The 13311-nt window shown below is 44.6% G+C and overlaps 1 protein-coding gene across 3 annotated transcripts in view; it reads right to left on the bottom strand.

The window, feature by feature from the left end:
- The window catches only part of AKAP8L (A-kinase anchoring protein 8 like), a 44123-nt gene that overhangs the window by 26427 nt on the left and 4385 nt on the right, over positions 1 to 13311 (bottom strand). The window lies entirely within an intron of this gene.

Genomic DNA, 13311 nt, shown 5'->3' with positions numbered 1-13311 from the left:
GAGGTAAATCACTGGGTGGTGGGGAGAGGGAAAGGGCCCCCCGATGAGCGTAATTTAGGGAGGACAGGGGGTATTGCCCCCCCAAACAGAAGCGTGGCATGGGGGGCTGTGTGGGGTCACATGCCACTGTCCATTTCTGCATGGGCAGAGCTGCCTGGATGATGGAGAGTGCCCCTCCTGCTAGCTGACTCCACCTCCTGGGTCCTGGTGTCAGACAAACTCCTCTTCTGTGTGTGCTGGGAGCCATACTGTTTTCCATACAATGGTGAGTGCCACTGGTGGGTCATGGCAAGGGTGGTGGGAGAGGAGGGGGAGGAGAGGCAGTTGGGGAAGAAACGGGGACAGGATTGGATAGGAGGAATGGGATGTAGGAGTGAGATAGGAGCAAGGGACAGTGGGGAGAGGAAGAGGCAGTGAAGAAAGGGATAGGATATGGAAGAGAAGCGGATGGGGGAGGGATCCTGGCACTGGTGGTGGCAGCGGCAGCAGCTGGGGCCTCCCCTATTAAACAGGTCCATTGAACCCTCACCCTGAGAAACCCCACACCTGGACCCTCACTGAGTCCCAGCCAGTTGCACCCAGACCCCCCCTCGCTGAATCCCATCTTTCCCCACCTGGACCCCCTCTGCAGAGTCCCATTGTCCCTGCATCTGGAACCATCCCTGTGCATCCAAATCCTCCACTGAGCTTTCTGCACCCAGTGTGCCCCACACAAAACCCTCTTACCCCACATCTGGATCTCCCTAGACTAAGCCCCCCACGGTTGGACCCTGCTGGGTTGAGCCTGCCTGCCCATAACTCGTGCGCCAGGGGCAGAGCTCAAGGGTGTTTCTGCAGCAGGCCCTTCTGCTGTATTAGCTACAACCTCACTGCAGAGTCTCTATTCCACAGGTAATCTCCCACCTCTGTGCAGCCAGTGATCTGTGCTCACCGTTGCTATGCTGGAGCCTCCACATTTATTTATATTTTAAAATTCTGCAAATTTTATTTGTTGTGTGCAGAAATTTTCTTGGCGCAGAATTTCTTAGGAGTACCATATCCACAACAAGTAGGAAACATGCTCTAGATAGTAGTGTCCTTACTCATCAGTTTCTGTACAATGTTGTTTTAATTCAAGCTTAAAATTTCTAGCACTTGTGACTCCAAAGATACACTTCCAACTGGAAACTGGTGAGTTTTGTCTTTCAAGATCTACAGAAAGATGCAGCTTGGAACAAAGACTTATTTGCCCAAGGCCTAGATCACAGCATCATCTTGGACTGGAAGGGAAGGAATCACTCACTAGCAACTTGCTTTGCATCTGGTCATTCAGTATTAGGGATGGGATATGCTCTCCACTACCTGTGCCCTAACTAGGGTCTGGTTTACAGCACAAACTTATTTGTCACTTACTGGACATAAGGAGGAAGGATAGTGTAGATACTAGTCTAACAGGTGATACTGGTGGTAGAATGTCTATGCCTAATTGGGTAAAGAATGTGAGAGAAGCCAAACATCAAAAATTAAGATATTTGTACACTAATGCGAGGAGCCTAGGTAACAAAATGGAAGAACTAGAGCTATTGGTGCAGGAAGTGAAACCAGATATTATAGGGATAATAGAAACATGGTGGAATAGTAGTCATGACTAGAGTATAGGTATTGAAGGGTATGTGCTGGTTAGGAAAGACAGAAATAAAGGCAAAGGTGGTGGAGTAGCATTGTACATCAATGATGAGGTAGACTGTAAAAAAATAAGCAGGGATGGAATGGATAAGACAGAGTCTGTCTGGGCAAAAATCACACTGGGAAAGAAAGGTACTGGAGCCTCCCCTGGGATAGTGCTTGGGGCATGCTATAGACCACCAGGATCTGATTTGGTTACGGACAGAGACCTCTAATGTTTTTAATGAAGTAAATACTAATGGGAATTGTGTGATCATGGGAGACTTAAATTCCCAGATATTGATTGGAGGACAAGTGCTAGTAATAATAATAGGGCTCAGATTTTCCTGGATGCGATAGCTGATGGATTCCTTCACCAAGTAGTTGAAGAACCAACAAGAGAGGATGCCATTTTAGATTTGGTTTTGGTGAGTAGTGAGGACCTCACAGAAGAAATGGTTGTAGGGGACAACCTTGGTTTGAGCGATCATGTACTAATTCAGTTCAAACTAAATGGAAGGATGAACAAAAATAGATATGTGACTAGGGTTTTTGATTTCAAAAGAGCTAACTTTAAAGAATTAACGAAATTAGTTAGGGAGGTGGATTGAACTGAAGAACTTGTGGATCTAAAGGCAGAGGAGGCTTGGAATTACTTCAAGTCAAAGTTGCAGAAACTATCAGAAGCCTGCATCCCAAGAAAGGGGAAAAAATTCATAGGCAGGGAGTTGTAGACCAAGCTGGATGAGCAAGCATCTCAGAGAGGTGATTAAGAAAAAGCAGAAAGCCTACAAGGAATGGAAGATGGGAGTGATCAGCAAGGAAAGCTACCTTATTGAGGTCAGAACATGTAGGGATAAAGTGAGAAAGGCCAAAAGCCATGTAGAGTTGGACCTTGCAAAGGGAATTAAAACCAATAGTAAAAGGTTCTATAGCCATATAAATAAGAAGAAAACAAAGAAAGAAGAAGTGGGACCACTAAACACTGAGGATGGAGTGGAGGTTAAGGATAATCTAGGCATGGCCCAATATCTAAACAAATACTTTGCCTCAGTAGCAGATGACAGAACAAGAAACAGTGGTCTCAAGTTGGAGTTCAGGAGGATATTAGGAAACACTATTTCACGAGGAGGGTGGTGAAGCTCTGGAATGGGTTACCTAGGGAGATGGTGGAGGTTTTTAAGGGCCCGGCTGACAAAGCCCTGTCTGGGATGATTTAGTTGGTGTTGGTCCTGCTTTGAGCAGGGGGGTTGGACTAGATGACCTCCTGAGGTCTCTTCCAATCCTAATCTGTGATTCTATGATTTAAGATAAAGGCAGTTCACAACTTTTTTGGTGACAAGTCCTGCTCCTTTCTCTGAAACGCACACTCTTTGTAGCAGATCCAGTGTAGTCCTACTCTGGGTCTGGATAGGAATTTGGGAGCCCACCTAGGGCGATTCCCACCTATTGAATCTTGCACAACCTAACCCAGCAGGGAGATTCCTGTGTACTAGGGATTTTGCAGTAAGGGTTCAGAAACTCTGGTTAAAATCAAATGGTGTTGACTGTTTTGGCCATGGTTACCATTGCAGCTAATCCATGTTCTGCACTGGTATGATGGCACCTATCATAGATTTTAAGGTCAGAAGGGACCATTATGATAGTCGAGTCTGACCTCCTGCACAACACAGGCCACAATCTCTCCCACCCACTCCTGTAACAAACCCCTAACCTATGTCTGAGCTACTGAAGTCCTCAAATCATGGTTTAAAGACTTCAAGGTGCAGAGAATCTTCCAGCAAGTGACCCGTGCACTATGCCCATGGTGCAGAGGAAGGCGAAACCCCCCCAACAGCCTCTGCCAATCTGCCCTGAAGGAAAATTCCTTCCCAACCCCAAATATGGCGATCAGCTAAACCCTGAGCATGTGGGCAAGACTCGGCAGCCCGACACCCAGAAAATAATTCTCTGTAGTAACTCATATTCCACCCCATCTAACATCTCATCACAGGCCACTGGGCATATTTACTACTAATAGTCAAAGATCAGTTAATTGCCAAAATTAGGCTATCCCATCATACCATCCCCTCCAGAAACTTATCAAACTTAGTCTTGAAGCCAGATATGTCTTTTGCCTCCACTGCTCTCCTTGGAAGGTTGTTCCAGAACTTCACTCCTCTGATGCTTAGAAACCTTCATCTAATTTCAAGTCTAAACTTCCTAGTGTCCAGTTTATGATGTTATGATTCCTGATGTCAGATTTGTGTCCATTTATTCTTTTGCGTAGAGACTGTCCGGTTTGGCCAATGTACATGGCAGAGGGGCATTGCTGGCACATGATGGCATATATCACGTTGGTAGATGTGCAGGTGATATATATGCCATCATGTGCCAGCAATGCCCCTCTGCCATGTACATTGGCCAAACCGGACAGTCTCTACGCAAAAGAATAAATGGACACAAATCTGACATCAGGAATCATAACATCATAAACTGGACACTAGGAAGTTTAGACTTGAAATTAGATGAAGGTTTCTAAGCATCAGAGGAGTGAAGTTCTGGAACAACCTTCCAAGGAGAGCAGTGGAGGCAAAAGACATATCTGGCTTCAAGACTAAGTTTGATAAGTTTCTGGAGGGGATGGTATGATGGGATAGCCTAATTTTGGCAATTAACTGATCTTTGACTATTAGTAGTAAATATGCCCAGTGGCCTGTGATGAGATGTTAGATGGGGTGGAATATGAGTTACTACAGAGAATTATTTTCTGGGTGTCGGGCTGCCGAGTCTTGCCCACATGCTCAGGGTTTAGCTGATCGCCATATTTGGGGTTGGGAAGGAATTTTCCTTCAGGGCAGATTGGCAGAGGCTGTTGGGGGGGTTTCGCCTTCCTCTGCACCATGGGCATAGTGCACGGGTCACTTGCTGGAAGATTCTCTGCACCTTGAAGTCTTTAAACCATGATTTGAGGACTTCAGTAGCTCAGACATAGGTTAGGGGTTTGTTACAGGAGTGGGTGGGAGAGATTGTGGCCTGTGTTGTGCAGGAGGTCAGACTCGACTATCATAATGGTCCCTTCTGACCTTAAAATCTATGATAGGTGCCATCATACCAGTGCAGAACATGGATTAGCTGCAATGGTAACCATGGCCAAAACAGTCAACACCATTTGATTTTAACCAGAGTTTCTGAACCCTTACTGCAAAATCCCTAGTACACAGGAATCTCCCTGCTGGGTTAGGTTGTGCAAGATTCAATAGGTGGGAATCGCCCTAGGTGGGCTCCCAAATTCCTATCCAGACCCAGAGTAGGACTACACTGGATCTGCTACAAAGAGTGTGCGTTTCAGAGAAAGGAGCAGGACTTGTCACCAAAAAAGTTGTGAACTGCCTTTATCTTAAATCATAGAATCACAGATTAGGATTGGAAGAGACCTCAGGAGGTCATCTAGTCCAACCCCCCTGCTCAAAGCAGGACCAACACCAACTAAATCATCCCAGACAGGGCTTTGTCAGCCGGGCCCTTAAAAACCTCCACCATCTCCCTAGGTAACCCATTCCAGAGCTTCACCACCCTCCTCGTGAAATAGTGTTTCCTAATATCCTCCTGAACTCCAACTTGAGACCACTGTTTCTTGTTCTGTCATCTGCTACCACAGAGAATAGCTGAGATACATTCTCTTTGGAACCTCTGTTCATGTAGTTGAAGGCTGCTATCAAATCCCCCCTCATTCTTCTCTTCTGCAGACTAAACAAGCCCAGTTTCTTCAGCCTCTCCTCGTAAGTCATGTGCCCCAGCCCCCTGATGATTTCTGTTGTCCTCCGCTGGACTCTCTCCAATTTGTCCACATCCTTTCTCTAGTGGGGATCCCAAAACTGGACACAATACTCCAGATGTGGCCTTACCAATGCCGAATAGAGGGGAATAATCACTTCCCTCGATCTGGTGGCAATGCTTACACTAATGCAGCCCAATATGCTGTTAGCCTTCTTGGCAACAAAGGTACACTGCTGACTCATATGGAGCTCTCATCCACTGTAATCCCCGCGTCCTTTTCTGCAGAACTGCTGCTTACCCAGTCTGTCCTCAGCCTGTAGTAGTGCATGAGATTCTTCTGTCCTAAGTGCAGGACTCTGCACTTCTCCTTGCTGAACCTCATCATATTTCTTTTGGCCCAATCCTCCAATTTGCCTAGATCACTCTGGATCCTATCCCTACCCTCAGAACATGCTGAGGGTGCAATCCATCCTATTATCCAGATCATTAGTAAAGATGGTTAGGGGTATGGAACGGCTTCCATATGAGGAGAGATTAAGATGACTGAGACTTTTCAGTTCAGAAAAGAGACGGCTAAGGGGAGATATGATTGAGGTCTATAAAATCATGACTCGTGTAGAGAAAATAGATTTTTACTATTTTTTACTACTAGTACTATTGTTTACTACTTCTCATAACACATTAATAGTCAGCAGGTTTAAAACAAATAAAAGGAAGTATTTATTCACACCACATACAACATACACAACCTGTGGAACTCCTTGCCAGAGGATGTTGTGAAGGCCAAGACCATAACAGGGCTCAGAAAACAACTAGATAAATTAATGAAGGATAGGTCCAACAATGGCTATTAGCCAGGATGGGCAGGAATGGTGTCCCTAGCCTCTGTTTGCCAGAAGCTGGGAATGAGCAACGGGATGGATAAAACTTGATGATTACCTGTTCTGTTCAGTCCCTCTGGGGCACCTGGCACTGGCCACTGTTGGAAGACAGGAGGGAGGGATAGCTCAGTGGTTTGAGCATTGGCCTGCTAAACCCAGGGTTGCAAGTTCAATCCTTGAGGGGACCACTTAGGGATCTGGGGCAAAAATCAGTACTTGGTCTTGCTAGTGAAGGCAGGGGGCTGGACTCAATGACCTTTCAAGGTCCCTTCCAGTTCTAGGAGATAGGATATCTCCAATTATCTTATCTATCTTATCTAGGATACTGGGCTAGATGGACCTTTGGTCTGACCCATTAGGGCCAATCTTATGCTGAACAAAACCAGCCCCAGGACTGACCCCTGGGGCACTCTGCTTGATACCGCTGCCAACTAGACATTGAGCTGTTGATCACTACCCACTGAGCCCCAACAATCTAGCCAGCTCTCTTTCCACCTTATAGTCCATTTATCCAATCCACACTTTAACTTGCTGGCAAGAATACTGTGGGAGACCATACCAAAAGCTTTGCTAAAGTCAAGGCATATCACATTCACTGCTTTCCCCATATTCACAGAGCCAGTTATCTCTTCACAGAAGGCAATCAGTTTGGTCAGGCATGACTTGCCCTTGGGGAATCCATGTTGACGGTTCCCGATCACCTTCCTCTGCACTAAGTCCTTCAAAATGGTTTCCCTGAGGACCTGCTAAATGAGCCAAAAGCTCTTTAAAACTGGCATTATCATCATGTCCTCTTAGAACCTAGAATACACAAGTTTCCTGACTAGTTTTAGCATTTTTCTACATCAGCAATAGCGCGGCATTTCTAGCCCTGCCAGAGGCTGGCTGACATGCTTCTGTTTCATGCTTTAGTCAGTTCTGAAACTTAAGATTGATCTCCCCTGTGGGACTGCAGAGAGCATTGTGTGAACAGGCTCTTAGCCTTGCAGACAGCCCATGTAATCTGGATTCCCATTCTATGAGTGTCAGGAGCCATGAAGCACCAGGGGAAGGATAGCAGCTGAATTAGGAGCTCTTTTTCCTTAGTGAATTCATCTTTACTGGAGAGGAGTGAAGCCCAAGAGTTATAAGTTCAGGTTAGAGCCACAAACGCAAGCTGCATTCCACCCTGTGTTACAACTTTATGATGCTAGACTTCATGTCCTATTGAGGTTCACTGCAGTTTTCTACACGGACTGAGGCTATTATATATATGTACTGGCTGCAAGTTCTCTCCCGTAAGAGAGATAATGGGCCAGGTTCTCTACTAGTGTAAATTGGTGACATTGATTTACACAAGCTGAGGATCTGGCCCAATGCCTGTGGAGTTGGGGTAATATATTCCTGCCATTAATGACCATGGTTGATAGCCATTGATTGCTTTGTACATTTTGGCCCATTAGATGTTGTTTAAACATGCTGATGTATCAGAGGACTGAGTAACGCAGAAGACTGGTGATAGCAGATGGAACCTTTCATCTCTAAAGGCTGCTAGTTCAAATCTAATATTCACCAGAATGTATCATTAGCAGATAACAAAAATGAAGCTTTGTTTGTCCCTCTCTGGGGTCAGGATAATTTTTGTAATGAGCTGGTAGTTCTGAGCTTTATTCCTCACAGGACAGGTTTCCACATCGCAAAAGCCAGCACCATAATGAACACTCTGGCTGCAAGAATCAGCAAAGAGGCCAAAACTGTCCTTGTTCCGGACAAACAATATGGTGACCTCCCAAAAGTGAAGTAAACACCTCTCTTATCTCTTTCCTTCCCCTACACCCCGCCACTATATCTAATGCAGCAGCTTGAGTTCACATCTCCAGGTTCTTAGTTTGACCCTCTTCTAGGGTGAAATATACATATAGGGCATAAAAAAAAAAAAAAAAAAAATTAAGTATTCTGCATTGGCCTAATTCTGATCCCGTTGAAGTCAATGATTAAGTTCCCACGGGGAACTGTTAGACCAACACTGAGCACTTTTGAAAATCCCACATGTATATTTTTGATACAGTGTATTGCATTGTAATGCACTGTATTAGACACAGAAACAAAACCAACTTAATAGCTTTTTATGTCTATTTTAGAGTGGTGGGTCACATGACTGCAATAAAGTACAATTTTTCAGAGTCTAAAAACAAAAACTACTGAGCTTGATTCTGACCTCAGTGTAAATCTGGAATGACTTGAATGAAGTCAGTTACTTCAAAGTTACACCACCAGTGTAAATGAGATCACAATGTGGTACATTATGTTTTTGCTTGCCATTCACCTTATCTTGCCTCTTCTTGATGGGAAGAGGAGTCTTATGGATGAAGATTTCAGAAAATGTCCATGTCTTTTGTAACTGGAAAACAAGTGGCAGGGTTAAGCGTTGTTAAAAGTCCCTTGACCCAATGGAACTATATTTGCTTGCATCAGATCTGAATTTGTCCCTATGTGTCTATCTTCCAATTTATAACAGTTCCCTCTACACACCCACCATATTTTTGGCTGTTGTCCATGCTGTATGGATTTCCACCATTTCTTCTCCTTTTCACGATCACGGCTTATGTTTGTCTTGGTATTTCTTAGACAGTTGCAATTTTCATCGGGTAACCTATTGGGGGGGATAATACTCCTGACCCACTTTGCAATTCCATTTCCTGCAGCTGCCCTGGGAAATCAATAATCTTTGCAGTACACCACTCCAGCTATGCTATGAACAAGAGGCAGTGTTGTTTAGTCAAAAGGACTGTGATTCTGGTCTGCGGTCTACACCTGGCTCTGGCACTGACTTGCTCTATGACTCTGAGCAAGTAATTTTATCTCTGTTGCCCTTATAGCCCTTTGTCTTGTCCAAAGTGTAGGTTCTTTAGAGCAGAGAGAGTCTCTCACTCACTGTTTATACAGTATCTAGCGCAATGGGGCCCTGATCTGAGCCTCTAGATAGTATTGCAATATAAATAACTAACAACAGAATTCATTTCACGAATGACCCAAAGACTCAAGATCATTTCAAATGAATCTGCCAGTTCCTCCATTCCCATACACTGAGGGTTGGAAAAGAACTCAACTTTTGTCGTACTTATGTTGCCCTCCTAACCATCGACCCAAAACATTGCTTCCTCTAACATGGCTGCGGGAGAAGTTCCACCCATCATAAGCATAGCCCAGCACTTTCTTGGGGGTCGGAAAAACAAGCGTACTTGCTTTTCATTTGTGAGGAGCTCACGTATGAGATTCACTTGACTTGATTTGGGAAAACCCTGCATGATAAAGTCCTCTTTCTCCCTCCCACCCTCTTCTGAAAAAGGAGGAAAAAAGCCTGAAACTGACTTTTTGTAGATTCATTTTACTTCCCTTAGTGCTTCACTTGGAATAAACCAAATAAATAAAAGACATTGAAAACAACAAATCCCAAAGCCTTTCTTTCAGTGTCACTGTTTCCATATAGAAGAGTAAAGCAAAGAGGTTTCCAAATCCAGACTTATTAAATTAAGCTTTTTCCTCTCTACAAGAGGTTAGCAGGACAAGGAGCAAGGTTTGAAGTTTTATTTCTCATCAGATTTCACTTGCTGAGCACATGGGATAGCTCAGTGGTTTGAGCATTGGCCTGCTAAACCCAGGGTTGTGAGCTCAATCCTTGAGGGGGCCACTTAGGGATCTGGTCCTGCTAGTGAAGCCAGGGGGCTGGACTTAATGACCTTTCGAGGTCCCTTCCAGTTCTAGGAGATAGGTATATCTCCAATTAAAAAAAAAAAAAAAAAGCCAAGTAAAATGGTCCGAAAAGAAGAAGAAAAATAAATAGAAGCAATCCAGAAAGGGAAATATCCCTTTGGTATGTGTGGCAGAGAATCCAGGACAGCAACCCAGGCATACAAGGTGCTTCCAGGGGGTCCTTTCGTCCCTCATCACATTTCTGATGGTCGAGAAGAAATAGGGTTACCAGATAGCAACTGTGAAAAAATGGGGTGGGGGGTAATAGGTGCCTGTATTAGAAAAAGTCCCAAAAACGGGACTGTCCCTTTAAAAATGGGACATCTGGTCACCCTAAGAAGAAATCTAGTCTCAGCTGCATGCATATTTAGGTTACATGAACACAATTAACACTTCCTGCCACTGATCCACTGCTTCTAAACTCTCCATCTTCCTCTTCTCCCTCAGGTCGGCCCATCCCATGTGTTTCCACGTGTGGTAGTTGAAAACGGGGTCTTGTTGTTCCAGATTCCCCTTCCCAGGATTATTCTTGCATCTCACAGCTCAACAAGAGAGGACATCTCAGGTATGCTGGAAACGTCAGGAACCTGAACAGCCCACCTTCTGAGAGCTAATTGCTCCTTATAGTCTTATCCTGGGTGACAGAAGCCCTGATCCAACTGCACTTAAAGTATAAGAGGACTACCAAAGACTTCCAGAGGAGCAGAATTAGGTCCACAGAGAGTACTGTAATCAGGACACTAGACGGAATCCATTCCAAGAGGGCTCCAACATCCATTGCTGGATACTCTCTTTATTCCATTGCATGAAAGAATGGGATTTCTCTGCTTGCCTCACAATGGGGCAGAATTCCCTGGCTATTTCTTTTCATTCAGAAGCTATCATGGACAAGTTCCAGATAGGGATTCAGCATGTTTCAGTCTCTATAGTCATTCAATACCAGGTTTCCACTGCCAGATCTCAACCAGAGTCTGGATGGACAACTGGGGTAAAAAGGGGATTCAACTGCAAGATTGTTGTGAAGATCCATTGCAGCACTTTGAGATCTGTGCATGGAAAGGTTTACCTAAGCCTTTAGAGAAGGAAAGGGAAGAATAAGTTATTTTATTAGATCTCCTTGGGCAATTTAAGAAAGAAGAATTAAATTAGCTAAATTGGAATTTAGCCAACATCTTTCCTCGGCAAAAAGTGCAACAATGTTTAAATGACCACAAACAATCAAGGCCTTGGTTTTAAGTCTTCTCCAGAAGGTATGTATATTATCTAAATATTATGTATATTATATACACCTTCAATATTAGGCCTTTCCATACTGTTTTCAATATGAAGAAACTACCCCACCTAGAAGGACAGAGCAAAACTCATCCGCTATTTCCTTTCTACCATGGGTTTCTTCCCTGGACTCCACCCAATAGACCTCTGCCCTCATATGTCAGTAACTCCTTCCAAGAAGCAATTCAGTTCTTCTGGCCACTCATTTTGAGCTCATGCCAAGCCACTTTTTGCTTTGTACTGATGGCTGGGCTGAGACCAAGAGCATTCATCATGTGTTCCACATTAAAACATAAGCTCTTTGTAGGAACCTGTTATAGCAAAGCAAATGAGTGCACAGGTCTACACTCCGGGTCCCAGAGCCCAGGCTCCAGCCCAAGCCTGGACATCTACATTACAATTTTATAGCTCCTGCAGCCTGAACCCTGTCAGCCGACCCAGGCCAGCCACAGGTGTTTTATTGCAGTGTAGATGTACCCTAAGAGCTACTAGTCTCCTGGCTCTTTTTTATGGAGCTTTAGTCTGTCTCTATTATGAAGCTGAGTACATTTTGGAAGGTTCTGTCATTTGGGAGTAATTATCACATTAGAACAATTCAGGCTTTGGACACATCAAACTGAAATAAACCAGGATCTTTTGTAGACCAAAATCACCTCTGATTTGTGAATGGCAAGGAATTCCGTTGACATTTAACAATTTTTTTTGGTTGAGTGTTGAGAATTTAAAAATAATATATAAAAAAGCCTGGAGAGTACCCCATGCCAGAATACCTCTTTGAGCTATAGTTTGAAATAGTTTATCAGTATAAACAATCCAGATATGTGGACTCTCTACTCAGATCCTATGCCACCAGCACTCCCAGCTATCTCCGTGACACCACTGATTTCCTGAGAAAACTACAATGCATTGGTGATCTTCCAGAAAACACCATCCTAGCCACCACAGATGTGGAGGCTCTCCACACAAACATCCCCCACACAGATGGAATACAAGCTGTCAGGAACAGTATCCCTGATGATGCCACAGCACAATTGGTTGCTGAGGTCTGTGACTTAATCCTCATGCACAATTATTTCAAATTCGGTGCAATATATATACCTCCAGACCACTGGCACTGCTATGGGCACCCGCATGGCCCCACAATATGCCAGTGTTTTTATGGCTGACCTGGAACAATGCTTCCTCAGCTCTCATCCACTCACGCCCTTTCTCTACCTACGCTACATTGATGACATCATCTGGACCCATGGGAAGGAGACTCTGGAAGAACTCCACTATGATTTCAACCGCTTCCACCCCACCATCAACCTCAGCCTGGACAAATATACAAGGGAGGTCCACTTCCTAGACACCACGGCACAAATAAGTGACAGTCACGTTAACACCATGCACCCTATACTGAAAACCCACTGACCGCTATGCCTACTTTCATGCTTCCAGGTTCCACCCCAGACATACCACACGATCCATCATCTGCAGCCAAGCGCTGAGGTACAAATGCATTTGCTCCAACCCCTCAGATAGCAACTGACACCTATAAGATCTTCACCAAGCATTCTCAAAACTACGATACCCACATGAGCAAATAAGGAAACAGATCAACAGAGCCAGATGTATACCCAGAAACCTCCTGCTGCAAGACAAGCCCAAGAAAGAAACCAACAGAACTCCACTGGCCATCTTCTACAGTCCTCAGCTAAAACCTCTCCAACGCATCATCAGTAATCTACAATCAATCCTGGACAGCGATCCGTTGCTTTCACAGGCCTTGGGAGGCAGGCCAGTCCTCTGCCACAGACAACCTGCCAACCTTAAGCTTATTTTCACTAGCAACCACACACCGCATCATAGTAACTCTAGCTCAGGAATCGATCCATGCAACAAACCTCGATGCCAACTCTGCCCAAATATTTGCACCAGCGACACCATCATAGGACCTAACCAGATTAGCCATAACATCACCGGTTCATTCACCTGCATGTCCACCAACGTAACATACACCATCATGTGCCAGCAATGCCCC

Source organism: Chelonoidis abingdonii, chromosome 26, assembly GCF_003597395.2.
Source record: "Chelonoidis abingdonii isolate Lonesome George chromosome 26, CheloAbing_2.0, whole genome shotgun sequence".
Taxonomy (NCBI): Eukaryota; Metazoa; Chordata; order Testudines; family Testudinidae; genus Chelonoidis; species Chelonoidis abingdonii.
Note: the sequence above shows the minus strand (reverse complement) of the source record. Positions and strands in the feature narration are given on the sequence as shown.